At 42.4% G+C, this 13,245-nt stretch overlaps 1 long non-coding RNA gene across 1 annotated transcript in view; it reads left to right on the forward strand.

The window, feature by feature from the left end:
• LOC149853460 (uncharacterized) overlaps window positions 1-13,245 on the forward strand; it is a 187,457-nt gene that overhangs the window by 137,848 nt on the left and 36,364 nt on the right. The window contains exon 13 of the long non-coding RNA XR_016439209.1: window positions 818-897. This is a non-coding gene — a long non-coding RNA (uncharacterized LOC149853460). The remainder of the gene's footprint in view (window positions 1-817; window positions 898-13,245) is intronic.

Below are 13,245 nucleotides of genomic sequence, written 5' to 3' on the forward strand. Positions count from 1 at the left end.
CCAGCGACATTTTGATGGGTGTCATTATAGTTACATCACGACGCGCTCCTTCCCCAGCTCTGTTCTCGGGCGAAATTCAAATAATTTTTCTCCTGTTAGCAGCTGTGCACGGTTTTAAGTCGGTCTGTAACGTTGCGAAAGGAACAATAAAATGAAAGGCAAAACCAGCATCTCAAAACTTGGCAAGTGAAAGCAGCTTGGACTGGCAGCCAAGAATCCTGCTGTGGTGCAAAAAGAATAGCATCCACGAAGCCACCACAATCAGGGGTTTCTCTTCTTTTAACAATCGCGTCGGCAGAGAGAAATAATTATTCCTTGAATCAGGTTTAAAGAGTCAAAAAGCTTAAAATGCTTGCTTGGTGAATCTTCTCAAAAGCAGGTAACGATCTTCCGATTTGATTCTGTCTTGCCAAAATTTAACTGTGTAAGGAACTATACTTGCTAACTAATCTTTTTTTAAAGAAGTCGATGCATGTAACTAACCAAAAACGCATTTGGTGCTGCAGGCTCCAAGTTTTGCTTGATTTGCATTATTCGTGTTGGTGGCATTAGATTTGACAGATTTCTTAAACATTTTACGTATCATCAGAAACGGGGCTTATTCTCAGAGATTTAACCTGTTATGCTAGGGGAAATTGAGCAGAGGAGTAACATCAACGCCGCCTTCTTTTATGAGCAACCGGGTTTTTGCCTTTGAGATCCTGTCTTTCTCCTTTCGGTTTTCTGCTCCTAAAAGTGCAGAACGCTGTGTACAAAGGCCAGTGCAGATGATTTAAAATGCCTACAAAAAAATCTCTCTAAATGTTTTATTTTCTAGGATGTATTTCTAGAAGTGTTGGGCCTAGCAAGATGGCAGCGCTTGTACAATACGAATTTTTATGAAGTGCCGCTGCGAAGGTAAAGTGATTTCTACTAGATTCTTCTTTGACTCTGTTTTTATTTATTTTTATTGTGAAGTACTTCAACCTACAGGTATATCAACATAGATCTAGGGAAAAAAGCAGATGAAAAAAAATCATTTTTTTCTGAAGGCCTCTTTTCAACAGAGTTAAAACTGGGGGGAGGGGAATTGTTTAGGAGTAATGTTTCTTATTTGTCTGATTTTTACGGCTGAAATATGAAATGGCTGCAAACAGCTCTTATTCAGACACACAATGCATTCCACATTGATCAATTTTCTTGGAAAGTGCATTTGTGCAGTGTGGTTTGCTGGAGAACCACCCACAGACCAAACCCAGCCTAATGCTTTTGGAGACACATATATATACACACATATACATATACATCTATATATATAATTTGTACATATTCCACTATACATTCCCTTGACTGAAAGGCTGGAAAATGCCAGTCTTCTAAAGGGTTAGTGTTAATCAGTATGTCTCTGCCGATTTTTGCTATCCCTATTTTCTATGACTTAAGTTTTTGGTGATTATTATGATCACTTTTGGGGTCTTAAATAATAGTTGAGCAAAATGTATTAGGAGAGACTGCAGAATCTCTACCATGTCCGTCGATGCTTTTGCTTTCTAATTTAACATTCTGTGCAAATATGTCCTCGAGACAATTGGTGCATTCCTCTGTCAGAGGTTTTTACCACTTTTTTAATCGCTCACCAGGTCTCCTGAAGGTATTAACCACTGCATAATTGATCTAGGTGGTGAAATGTTTGAAAACTCACCTTTCCTGTAATCCATAGTTTTCCTCCTAGCACCCTGAATGCATTCAATGGAAAACAATGGAATACAATTTAGAAAAAATCAGATTTAAAAACATAGGATCCCAGTTCAAAAGAATATCTGTTGTTTTGTATCCCCCTCTCCCCTCCCCATTTGCTTCTGCTTTTACTGGTTCCTCCTGTCAGAAATTTTAAACTATTTATTTCTTTAGAGTGTATTTATTTTATGAGCCCTAGGAAGTGCTAGCTTGGCCCTGGACACTTTGTCAGAGCATATAGATATCCCAAATTGAAAAGGGCATGCCTACCAGAGTGTCTTCCTCTAGTCTCAAAAGAATACAGAAGTAGTTCCATAAGATCCATGGTGGGGACTCACTGGAGTGACTTATGGTACTGTTTTGACACGTACATTTGCAATACTGGAGAGTTTTTTTATAACTTTTAAACACATATAGCTATGAAAATGAATTTTTGTACACTCCTAAGTTTTCCTTTTATTTTGCTTCAAAAAGCCATTGATCAAGACAGCAATAGATGGAGGGCCAGATTTTCAACGTTGCCCAGTATCCGGAAGCTCTCATTGCGAACAAGTGCAGAGCCCTTGCAAAATCTGCTTATTTCAGGTGGCCTAAAATGGAGCTGAATTGTTGTGGAAATCTGGCTGATAGGGTCCACCAGTTTTGGTGTGTCCAGTACCCTCGACGTCCATTGAAACCAATGAGAGCTGAAGGCAGGCATCATATCATAAAGTTCAGAGGCCACCAAGATGCTTAACTCCCCATTCAGTTTAATTTTTGTTAAGGACAGTAATGAATATAGCAGTGATTGGGGGAAAAGAATATTCGGTTCAAAGAAGGAATTATTAGAAGAAAGGCATCATAGTTGGTGTTTTATGTACTATGTACACTTTACAGTAAGAGTATTAAATAAGAATACAAGGCAAGAATTTAAGAAATATCATTTAATATCTTCCCCAGAGACACAGGCGCATGTTTTGGGACCTCCAAAAACACTGTGCACCAGATAGATAGAACTACAAGTGCCATTATATAGAGAGTATCAACTGTTACAGACTCCTGTGTTGCATCCTTAAAGATGCTTGCAAATCTGAAGCAAAATTCCTAGCAGTTGTAATCGAGCCTCATACGTGTAGCAGCCGTTGTATTAACTCTTTCTAATTGCAGGCCCCTCTTGGGAATCTTAGAAGTGTCAGAAAGTATTTTTCATTTTCTACTTCAGGTCCTTTAAAATATATCACCTTGGTGGAATTTGTTGTAGAAAAGATTCAAGCGTGCCATATTCAGTTGGCTATTCCCTGAGAGTGTATATGTAAATATAGGTATATATAGTCATTGGTTGAGGCTCCATATCATGTCATCCCACTTTCTTGACCATATTATACTCAATGGTAGGCCAGAACTTTTAATTGCCGGTGCTCCTAGATTCCTATACAGGCTTCCATATAAAAGCTGCTCTGATTATTTGCAAGGCACCAGACACCTGATCACGACATGATTTTTGAGCTTTTAGACCTTATGAAAACCTGGTCACGTTTTAGGTACGTACCCCCAGATCTGTACAGGGGCTGAACTTGAGCCAGTTGTGTTTGCAGCTGTTGGCCATAGTTTAACATCTCCATTTCTGGGTGGAGGATGAATAGAGATCCAGGAGGTTCCTGTAATCGGCCCATACAAGTCGTTCCAAAAAGGACAGTGCAGTTCTCTGAATCGGGTCCATTTATCAAGCTAGAGGGGTAAAGCATTTCATTTCCAGAACTTGCACGTGAACAGAAATGAGCAAAATAATCCCTGTCGCAGAATTATTTTAGAGAAGTTGACGGCATTACGCTTTAATGAAAAAATACAGAATTTTTCCAAATCTTATCTTTCATCTGAGATTTGGAAAGAGTAGAAAAGAGAAGATGGATGTATTTTTTAAATTTTTTTGGGGGGGGGAAGGGGGAAAAGGGAGAGAAGTGAGGTTAATGTGAATAAGTTTGTTCAAAAATTCCATTCAGATCTTCAGGAAAGTGACTTAGTGTTTAATTTTCTTCTCATCTTCAGCATTGCACACACCCAATGTAATTCCATTAACTTTAAGTACACACTAATTATACAAGAGAGAGGACTTCAGAGGAATATTTTTTTAGTTGCAATGGCTGACGTTTGCTTCTAAATGAAGTTAAATCTTATTAGAAACCAGTAAAATATTCACATGGCTTTTTCTGCCTGTAGCTCTTTAGGTAGAACTATAGCCAGCATTTGCAAGATATTTAGGGATGAATGTATTATTATGTATATTAGCAGAGATTATATTTTTTGCCTGCCCTTAAAATCTTAATTGTTCTTAATGATTTTTTTTTAAAGGCAGTAGTTAGTAGTTACTTACTATTAATGACTTTTCTGAAAATCCAGTGAAACTCTTCTTTCTTTTGTATGGTTGTTTCTTTTGGCGGTTTAGTCAGGATACCCGAATGAAAGGAAAGACGATCCTTGTCTTAAACAAACAAAAAGTTAATATATTTTAAAGAAGTACAAACTCTCACTGATTTTCTTTTTCTTTTTTTTGAAATTTTTTTTAGAGCACTCTCCTGTTATAATCTAACACAAGTAGGAACTTTTCCCTGTTGTTGGCTCACCCTACAATTTTCAATAAAACAGTAAACCTGGCCATTGGTTATTTAGTCTCATATCATCATCCATAATTCCAACCCAAAAGTAGTGACAAAAAAGAAACAGTTACTTTTTGGTTCCCACCATGTTATTCATAACTTATTTTGCTGCTATTTTTTAAAAAGATGTTACTATTGTTTCCTTTGCTCCAGTGGAAAGCAGATAATGTTAGCAATTGCTGTAAAACAAGTAGGTCTTCCTAAAAGTTGTCTTTTTTAATGTACTGAAGAGTTGGAACACTGCTACTAACTAACAGAATTGACATTTTATTTGCAGAATGTTTTAACAAAGTAAAATTAACAAACTAATTAATAAAGAAGAAATCGATGCCCGTTGCCACAAACCCGTAGATCCGAACTTGTGGTGATATTCCACACAAGCTTGTATCTATAGGTATGTGTCTTCATGGCAAACGCACAAAATGTGGGGCTGTTGTGTTTAACCTGACAATGTCCAACTTTGCTGTTAGCATCTCCTCGCCCTCCTCCCCTTCTTTCTAAGAAATAGAAAATGAGAGCTGAAACTCTTGTTCTGCAATCATCGTGTCGGTTTTTTGCTTTGGTCATTATTAAAATGCCCTCGTGGTCATCCAAAACCAGCAACTTATTTGTGCCTGAGTAAAGTGGGCCGCCGAGAGTTATTTGACATTAGGCTAAAGAAATTAAATCTCTGATGCCTTGTGTATGGTCTGAATATTTTATTCTGGTTGTTCATATTTCTTTGTGATGTCGGGGCAACAAACAACAAACAATTTACTTCATTTATAAAATAAGTTGAATTCGTTGTTACAGTGAGGAAACAAAGGCCTCTTCTGGAAAGCGATTTGTTCTGTGAGCATTTGTCCAACAGTTTTACCTCTGTAGATTGAGAAACTCTCTAAAGCAGAAATTCTGTTCTCCTTAGACCAGTATAAATCTGAAGTGACTTCACTGGAGGCATTGGATAGAGCCCTCCAACTCTGAACCTCTGTCAAAAATGAACTTGTTGTGTACCCCCACTCCCTTTCCTTCATGCGAAAGATATTATCTATGTCTTTCAAAGCAGTTTGTAGAAAACGAGCAAATCTCAGAGGATTACTAAAATGGAAAAAATGTGTAAACAAACACTTAACATGAAAACCAGTGTAAAAGAGCTGCAAAATTTTTGTCATGAAAAGTAAAACAATTGCTTTTAAAACTGGGGAGCATTAAAAGTAAAGTAACCTAGCTCTTCTACATATTAATACTTAAAGCTGTATAGACACAAAATAGTCAATGGTTTCTTTTAGCAGCTTGCCATGCTACTTCTGCTGGAGTGTGGGTCTGCATATCCATTTTTTAATTTGACTTTTGTCTGAACTTTGTGTAGATGTCTCCAGTCCAGAAATGAGGGTGCCCCCCCCCCCCCCCGCCTTTGTTGGATTGTCTGTTTTATATTGTATGCAGGCAAAATAATAGCAGAGAAAGGGATTTTTTTTTTTATTCTTCTAAACAATCTAAAATCTTTTCTATGTCCCTAGACTTAGAAATCATCTTTATATTTAACCTACACCGTTTTGGCAGGATATTTACTTTTATAATGCCAATGTCTTTCCCCTTATGCTTGGATCGAAAGGTTTTAAAGGAGTATCTTTCATATCTATGTGGTTACTACAAGAACTTGTGCACAACAGAGGGTACGCAATGCGTTATATAAGGTAGTTATTCTTCAGGTGTACAGTTGCTCCCTATTGATAGAGCAGCTTCAAGGTTGTGGTTGATCATTCTGGTTGCTTGTTCTCAGAATTGCATGGGTGAAGTATCTGTGATGATACATAATGTTAATTTTATGTTGGCTTTTCAGAGACGCATCCTTTTCAGTTATTCTCTGTTACTTCAAGGCCATGATGAGGCTCAGTTAGGGACACTTCCCAAAATGCCAGCTTGTGAATAAGTCTCTCATTATTGAAATAAATAGTAAAGCTCCCATTGGCCTCGACAGCCTTGGATCAAGCATCACAATCGGAGTCAGAGGGAGTTTTGCCATTGACACAATAAGATCAGAATGACACAGTACCCGATGGACACAACGGGATGGGTTTATCCTAGGAACGCTGAGCATATGGATTGCTTTTAATACTTTAAAGGCAACCTTTAATGCACAGAGTTTAAAGTCAAAAGGGACCCCTAGATTATCTTGTCTAACCTCCAATGAAAAGGGACGCAAATGAAATCCTCCAAAGCTTTAGGTGCTTTGGAATTCAGGTTTTTAAATCCAAATATGGCACTTGTAGACATTGGCCTGCCAACTGAGCTTATTGAGAAGACCCCAGTTAAACACCGAAGAGTTTCTAGATGCTGGCACTTCCAGTGGCATTACTTTGTTAATGCCAGAATCTCCGTCAGAGGAGCTGCCTGGTTCTGTGTAATAAAATGAGTCGTTGCTGTTGGTTTTTCAAGATATTTTTTTTTAAACATATTTTTGGATTAAATAAATACTTGAGCCAAGAAGAAGGAAAAAATCTGCCCTTTTCACATAGTTTAGTTCAGGTTTGGGGTTTTTTTTTTTTTTCCTATTTACTTTGCTGGAACCTGCTTATAAATATCTCCTTTTTTTTTTTTTTTTTGGCGGGGAAAAATTGATCTAAATTTGACTGGGTGTCTAGAAAGGATACTTAAAAAGTATCCTTTGGGATGGAGAACGTGGGCACCACACTGCTCTGTGCAGAATGACCTCATCTTCCTTTCTGGGGCTACGTGATGCTGAATGCCATTCTGGGTGCCACGTGCTTCTGAATGCCGCAGACCTAGACCTGCCTCACTGTGACCCTGGGCAAGTCACTTTCCCTTCCCGCACATCGCTTTCCCTTTCTAGAAAATGGAAATATGAATGACCCCTTTTCTGTGCAGGACTTGATGATATATAAAGGAATAGCTGTAGCTAAGAGCTAAATAGTATTAGCCTGCCCCCTCACCCCACCCCCAGTTCCAGAGTAGATTTACCTGCCATATATGGTACATTGGCTCACATTATTAAATATGAGTCAGGTTTTCAAAACAGCTCCACCACCACTGAGGTCCACAGATTTTCCACAGCACGTTGGGCACACATCTGAGCTGACCTGTTTGGAAAACCTGGCATCAGTTGCAGGTGCTGAGCTCTGAGTTTCTGGAGCTGCTGAAAGCTGGCACTTAGTGTCATGGCTTTAAACGTGCCAGGAGCTCCGTATCATGTGATACACCATTCTCATGTGAAGCTGTTCCCGTAATCCCTAGTGCTAGCCTTCCAGAAGGGACTTTTCAAGTATGAATGAATCATTGCTTTGGGTAGCAAGATTTCCTGACAGAGGGCTGCTTTGCTAAATTCCAGTTACGGGACTGTCATTACCATGAAGAATAAATGAAAATGTAACTGAAAACGTTATATTTTCAGTGTTGCTACATACCAGTGAGGTGTATAAGCATAATTATCTCCAGAGAGAGAGACAGAGAGAGAGGAAGGTCCTCCCGCCACAAAGTGCTGAATGCTTGGGAGCCGAGCGCCCCGAACCTTCCAGATGCCCAGGATCACAGAGAAACCCTGCCTGTGCACATATGTTGTGTGTGACAGGGGCAGCTGCACTGGTGCTGACGATAATTGTAATGTAAGTGTAGACAGAGTTAATGCGCTTTGAATGCATTGTCAAGTTGACTTGGAGTCATGGTTTCTGAAACGGGGCTGAACCCAACTGTGGTCCTGGCCATTAAACCATTTCGGCCTCAGTTCCCCAGCCCCTGGCTTCTTGGTGGTGTGAAGCCTTGGTATTCAGAGCTAAGATTAATGCTTTGGTATTCCAATGTCAAATCCTGTTTTCTAGCCACTTAACCATTTCCTATCCCTCTACCCCTGCCCTGCCAACACACACTTTTTTTTTCCTTATCCTTACTTGCTATTTTGTATGGCTCTGTTGGGGTTTTTGTTTGTTTTTTTGCATTTCTTGGTCTTTCAGATTTTCAGTTCTCTGACAATCCTACTGCCTCTGTTTTTCAATTCAGCCATTTGAAACGAAGCTGCATGATATTACCTATATGAGTATTATGTTTTGTTTCCTGTTTGCTCCTATTTCCCTGAACTTCATAAAGTAATTTGATTTTTGGCAAAACTGTGCAAGACTTCAACCATGTCTTCTTAACAGGCTGGACTGTGCAAGTAGAGTCTATAGAGCCTCCAGCCTTCCAGTCTTGACTAGAAGTCCCAGCTTTGCTGATCAAGCTAGATTGATGCAGCAGCCTTGATGCGAGAACCTTACACCATGCATGAAGATCCCTTCATCTTCCACTGAGATGCAGCAACTGCATAATTATTCATGGACTCTACATAACAGCAGTTAGGGGAAGGAAGTACAGAATACTTCCCCAGTTCAAAACTGCAAGTGGAACTAGGGAGACAAGCTAGAAATGGACCTAAACACATACTCACTCTTTTGGAGAGTATCATTGGGCTCCTCAAGGACGGCAAAAAAGGTCTAAAGATCTTATCCATGTATCCAGAAGACAGCATCTCCGGTATCACGGTGCCCTTCCCCTAACACCAGGTTGTTGCGTCACTTGGTTAGTGTCTAGTCAGGAGGGAAAAACACCTCTTTATGCACCTACAGATGGCTTGTGGGAGGGGGCTGGGCAATAGATATGTCTACATTAGATATGGGAATGAATAGCATTACATTTCAATTCAGGAAAGATACCAGTGTGCCTACAAGTAATCACATTTGCTTAGAGACAGAAAACGCACTATTCCAAACCTGCCCTCTTATTTTGGCTTTGGGTTAAGTCAACTCACAACTCTATTTTTCCCTTCAAAATGACAAGGTAATTTCTGGATACATTGCACCTCTCACTGAAGGGGGGAGCTAAAGCCCTGTTGCAAATAGACTAATATTACACCCATGCACATAGAGATACAGAAATCATTTATCTACTACTAAAATGGAATCATGCTGCAGTGAAACATGGCGAGGGTTTATTAACCCAGAGCCAACACTGCACAAGAAATTTAGTAGGCCTACGCGAACTGGCTAGTATTTGCCTTGGATTCGGATCCAGCTGAACCACCGTCCCAGTTTGAATCAGTGTCCTGATTTTGATTTGGTCTAATCTGATTCGGAGATTTGATTGCTGCCATATCTCCAAATGGCCCAGGCCCATCCCCTGCCCGCTCTCCCAGCCGGGCAATGCCCGCCCCAGCTCCCAGCACTTGTTAAAAAATAAGCCCCCACTCCCTGGGTGCTGCTGTGCAGGGGGCGATCCCCCACAGCACAGCAATGGCTGCCCTGCCCGCCCCAGCTCCTGGCACTTGGGGGAAAAAAAAAGCCCCGACTCAGCGGGTGCTGTCGGGTGGGGGGGGGTGGTGATTCCCCCACTCTCCCAGCCCCCTGAAAGAAAAAAAATGCAAAAAACCTCTGCACTCACTGTTCCTGCTGGTGGGGGGTGATCCCCACTGCCCCCCATTGCTCCACACCACTTGGGAGGCTCTGCATGAGCCCCCAAAGCCCCGAGGCCACTAGAGGAGCAGTAAGTCCCGGTTTTTTTTGGGGGGGGGGGCGTTCCTTAAAGGAGTTGGCCAGGGTGGGACACCCGTGGGGGGGAATCAGGGGGCTTGTGGCAGCATAGGACAGTGGGAGGCACCGGGGATCACCCCCCTGCCCAGCAGCTCCTGGTGAGCACTGGGGCTTTTTTTAAAAATACGGAGCTGGGGTGAGCAGGTGCAGCTTTGGGGGGTGGGAGGGTTGGCAGGGACCCCCCCCCCCCCCCGTGGTCCCCTCCCCCGGCCCTAGTACTTTCCAGTTTGGAGTTGGCTGCGGCTCCCTGCTGCAGCCACCAGGGATTGCCTGAATCATCAAAGCTCTCCAAATCTTTTCTGAAGATTCGGAAAGCTTTGAATCCGTTTGGACCTTTAAATTGGTCCCCTGATTCAAATCAGATTTGGAGATTCACCACGCAATCGGGCCAAATCTCCTCTGAATCAAATCACCACTCGAAGCTTCTCACAGCCCTGAAGTTTAGGACCAGAAGTACAGAGCACGGTATCCAGTTGCAACTGCAAGAGGGGATTTAGGTAGGCAGAATGCAGTTACCCTTACCGGAGTTTGAATCTGAGCCAAACAGACTTGTTCAAAATAATCAAATGTGTTTAAACTTTTACAATACAAAGCAATACCCTGTGGCTTGCTCTTTTCAAATCAGATAGCAAGTCTTTTTGTTCTTTCAAGAAGGGAAAGAGAGAGGAAGGATGATGTATCTTATGGTTCAGATATTAAACTGGAACCCAGTTCTGCGTTGCATTTCAGTATCTATTTTAAACTTCCTCTCTGACCATGGAGAAGTCTCTTTATTTTCAGTTGCCTCTGGTTGGCATCTCTAAATCCAGGACAGTGATTAGAGCTGATAAATGAATTGCAAATTTGAGACCTAGGTGCCAAGCAAATTACAATTGGAAACCTTGGGCCTGTTCAAGCTCTGGATGCAAGAAATCCCCCAGAGATATGCAAACATTGCATCTCTTGATAGAAAGGGCCATAGTAAACTGCAGGGAGGAAAAAGTTGGTGCACGCTTGCTAGATAACGCATCGTTCTGTCGCAGAGTTTACAGTCCATGCCACCTAGTCATGACAAAACATGGCCACGTGATGGTGTTGTGAGCGACACCAGGCTCTGCTGTGGCATCTTAGCATTCCTCTCGCGCTTCCTGGTGGGCAAGCAGAACCAGTTTTGTTTCCAAGTTAAACTCAGATCTACTGAGTCTAGGAAATACAAAGCTCCGTGTTAGGTAAATCAGAGCTGATTCAGACCACTTGACCACCAAGCCCCTTTTGCAAATAAAAATACAAATTCAGCCGAAAGCAAATTTCTGTTTGTTTGCTTGCTTTGGAAAGATGCTGACAACTTTCAAAAGAAAATCTCTTTAGGAAAAGGGTCTGCTTTTTTGAGTCTTAGCTGAATCCAAATTAATTTATCATGGAATCCATGGAAAATTAGGATTAGAAGAGACTTCAGGAGGTCGCGTCTGGTCCAACCCCCTGCTCAAAGCAGGGCCAGCCCCAACTAGATCATCCCAGCCAAGGCTTTGTCTAGCCAGGTCCTAAAAACCTCTAAGAATGGAGATTCCACCTTCTCTCTGTGTAACCTGTTTCAGTGCTTTACTACCCTCCTAGTGAGAGAGTTTTTCCTGATATCTAACCTAAACTTCCCCTGCTGCAACTTTAGACTATTGCTCCTTGTTCTGTCATCTGCCACCTCTGAGAACAGTCCAGCTCCATCCTCAAGGGCAAAAGGAGGATCCAGGGAACTAGAGACCCGTCTGCCTCACCTCCGTCCCTGAAAAATCATGGAGCCAGATCCTCAAGGAATCCATTTCTAAGCACCTGGAGGAGAAAAAGATGATTAGGAACAGTCAGCATGGGTTCACCAAGGGCAAGTCATGCCTTGCCAGCCTGATTGCCTTCGGTGATTAGATGACTGGCTCTGTGGATGTGGGGAGACTGGTGCATGTGGTGTACCTTGATTTTAGCAAGACTTTAGATATGGTTTCCCACAATGTTCTCCCAGGCAAGCTAAGGAAGGACAGGCTGGATGAATAGACTGTAAGGTGGATAGAAAGCTGGCTGGAGCATTGAGCTCAGAGAGTAGTAATCAATGGCTCAGTGTCTAGCTGGCAGCCAGTATGAAGTAGAGTGCCCCAGGGGCTGGTCCCGAGGCTGGTTTTGTTCAACGTCTTCATCAGCAACCTGGAAGATGGCACAAAGCGCACCTTCAGCAAGTCTGCAGGTGACATCGAGCTGCAGGGATACACTGGAGGGTAGGGCCAGGATTTAGGGTGACCTAGACAAACTGGAGGATTGGACCAAAAGAAATTGGGCCAGAAGGAGATATCGTGAGGTTCCACAAGGACAAGTGCATAGTCCTGCACTTGGGGCAGAACAATCCCATGCACCAGTACAGGCTGGGGGCTGACTCTGCAGAAAAGGACCTGGGGGTGACAGTGGACAATAAGCTGAATGTGAGCCAGCAGTGCGCCCTTGTTGCCAAGAAGGCTAGTGGCATCCTGGGCTGCATTGGTAGGAGTGTTGTGAGCAGGTCAAGGGAAGTGATTATTCCCCTCTCTTCAGCATTGGTGAGGCTACATCTGGAGCAATGTGTTCAGTTTTGGGCCCCCCCAAGTAGAGGAAGGGTGTGGACAAATTGGAGAGAGTTCGGCAGACATGACTGATGAGGAAAGACTGAGGGAACTGGGCTTATTTAGTCTAGAGAAGAGGAGACTGAGGGGGGATTTAATAGCAGCCTTCAACTACCTGAAGGGCGGGTCCAAAGAGGATGGAGCTGGACTCTTCTTAGTGACAGAGCAAGGAAAAATGGGCTCCGGCTGCAGCAAGGGAAGTTGAGGTTAGATATTAGGAAGAATTTTCTCACTAAGAGGGTAATAAAACACTGGAGGAGGTTACCCAGAGAGGTGGTGGATTCTCCATCTTCGAAGATTTTCAAAACCCGGCTAGACAAAACCTCGGCTGGGATGATCTAGTTGGGCCTTTGAGCAGGGGGTTGCACTAGATGTGACCTCCTGAGGTCCTGCCCAGCCCTAACTTTCTATGATTCTTTGTAACCGCTCTTCAGATAGTTGAAGGCTGCTATCAAATCCCCCACTCAGTCGTCTCTCCTCCAAATTAAATAAGCCCAGTTCCCTCAGCCTTTCTTCAGAAGTCATGTCACAGCCTCCGAACCATTTCCATTACCCTCTGCTGGACTCTCTCTCATTTGTCCACATGATTTCTGTAGTGCGGGGCCCAAAACTGGACACAGTACTATAGATGTGGCCTCAACAGTGCTGAATAGAGGGGGATTTCTGAACAAATGCTCTATCTCTGTGATAATTCAGTGGAGTTTGATGCCTTATCCAAACTCCTCT

This window comes from Crocodylus siamensis, chromosome 14, assembly GCF_052110815.1.
Source record: "Crocodylus siamensis isolate JL-2025a chromosome 14, ASM5211081v1, whole genome shotgun sequence".
Lineage (NCBI taxonomy): Eukaryota > Metazoa > Chordata > Crocodylia > Crocodylidae > Crocodylus > Crocodylus siamensis.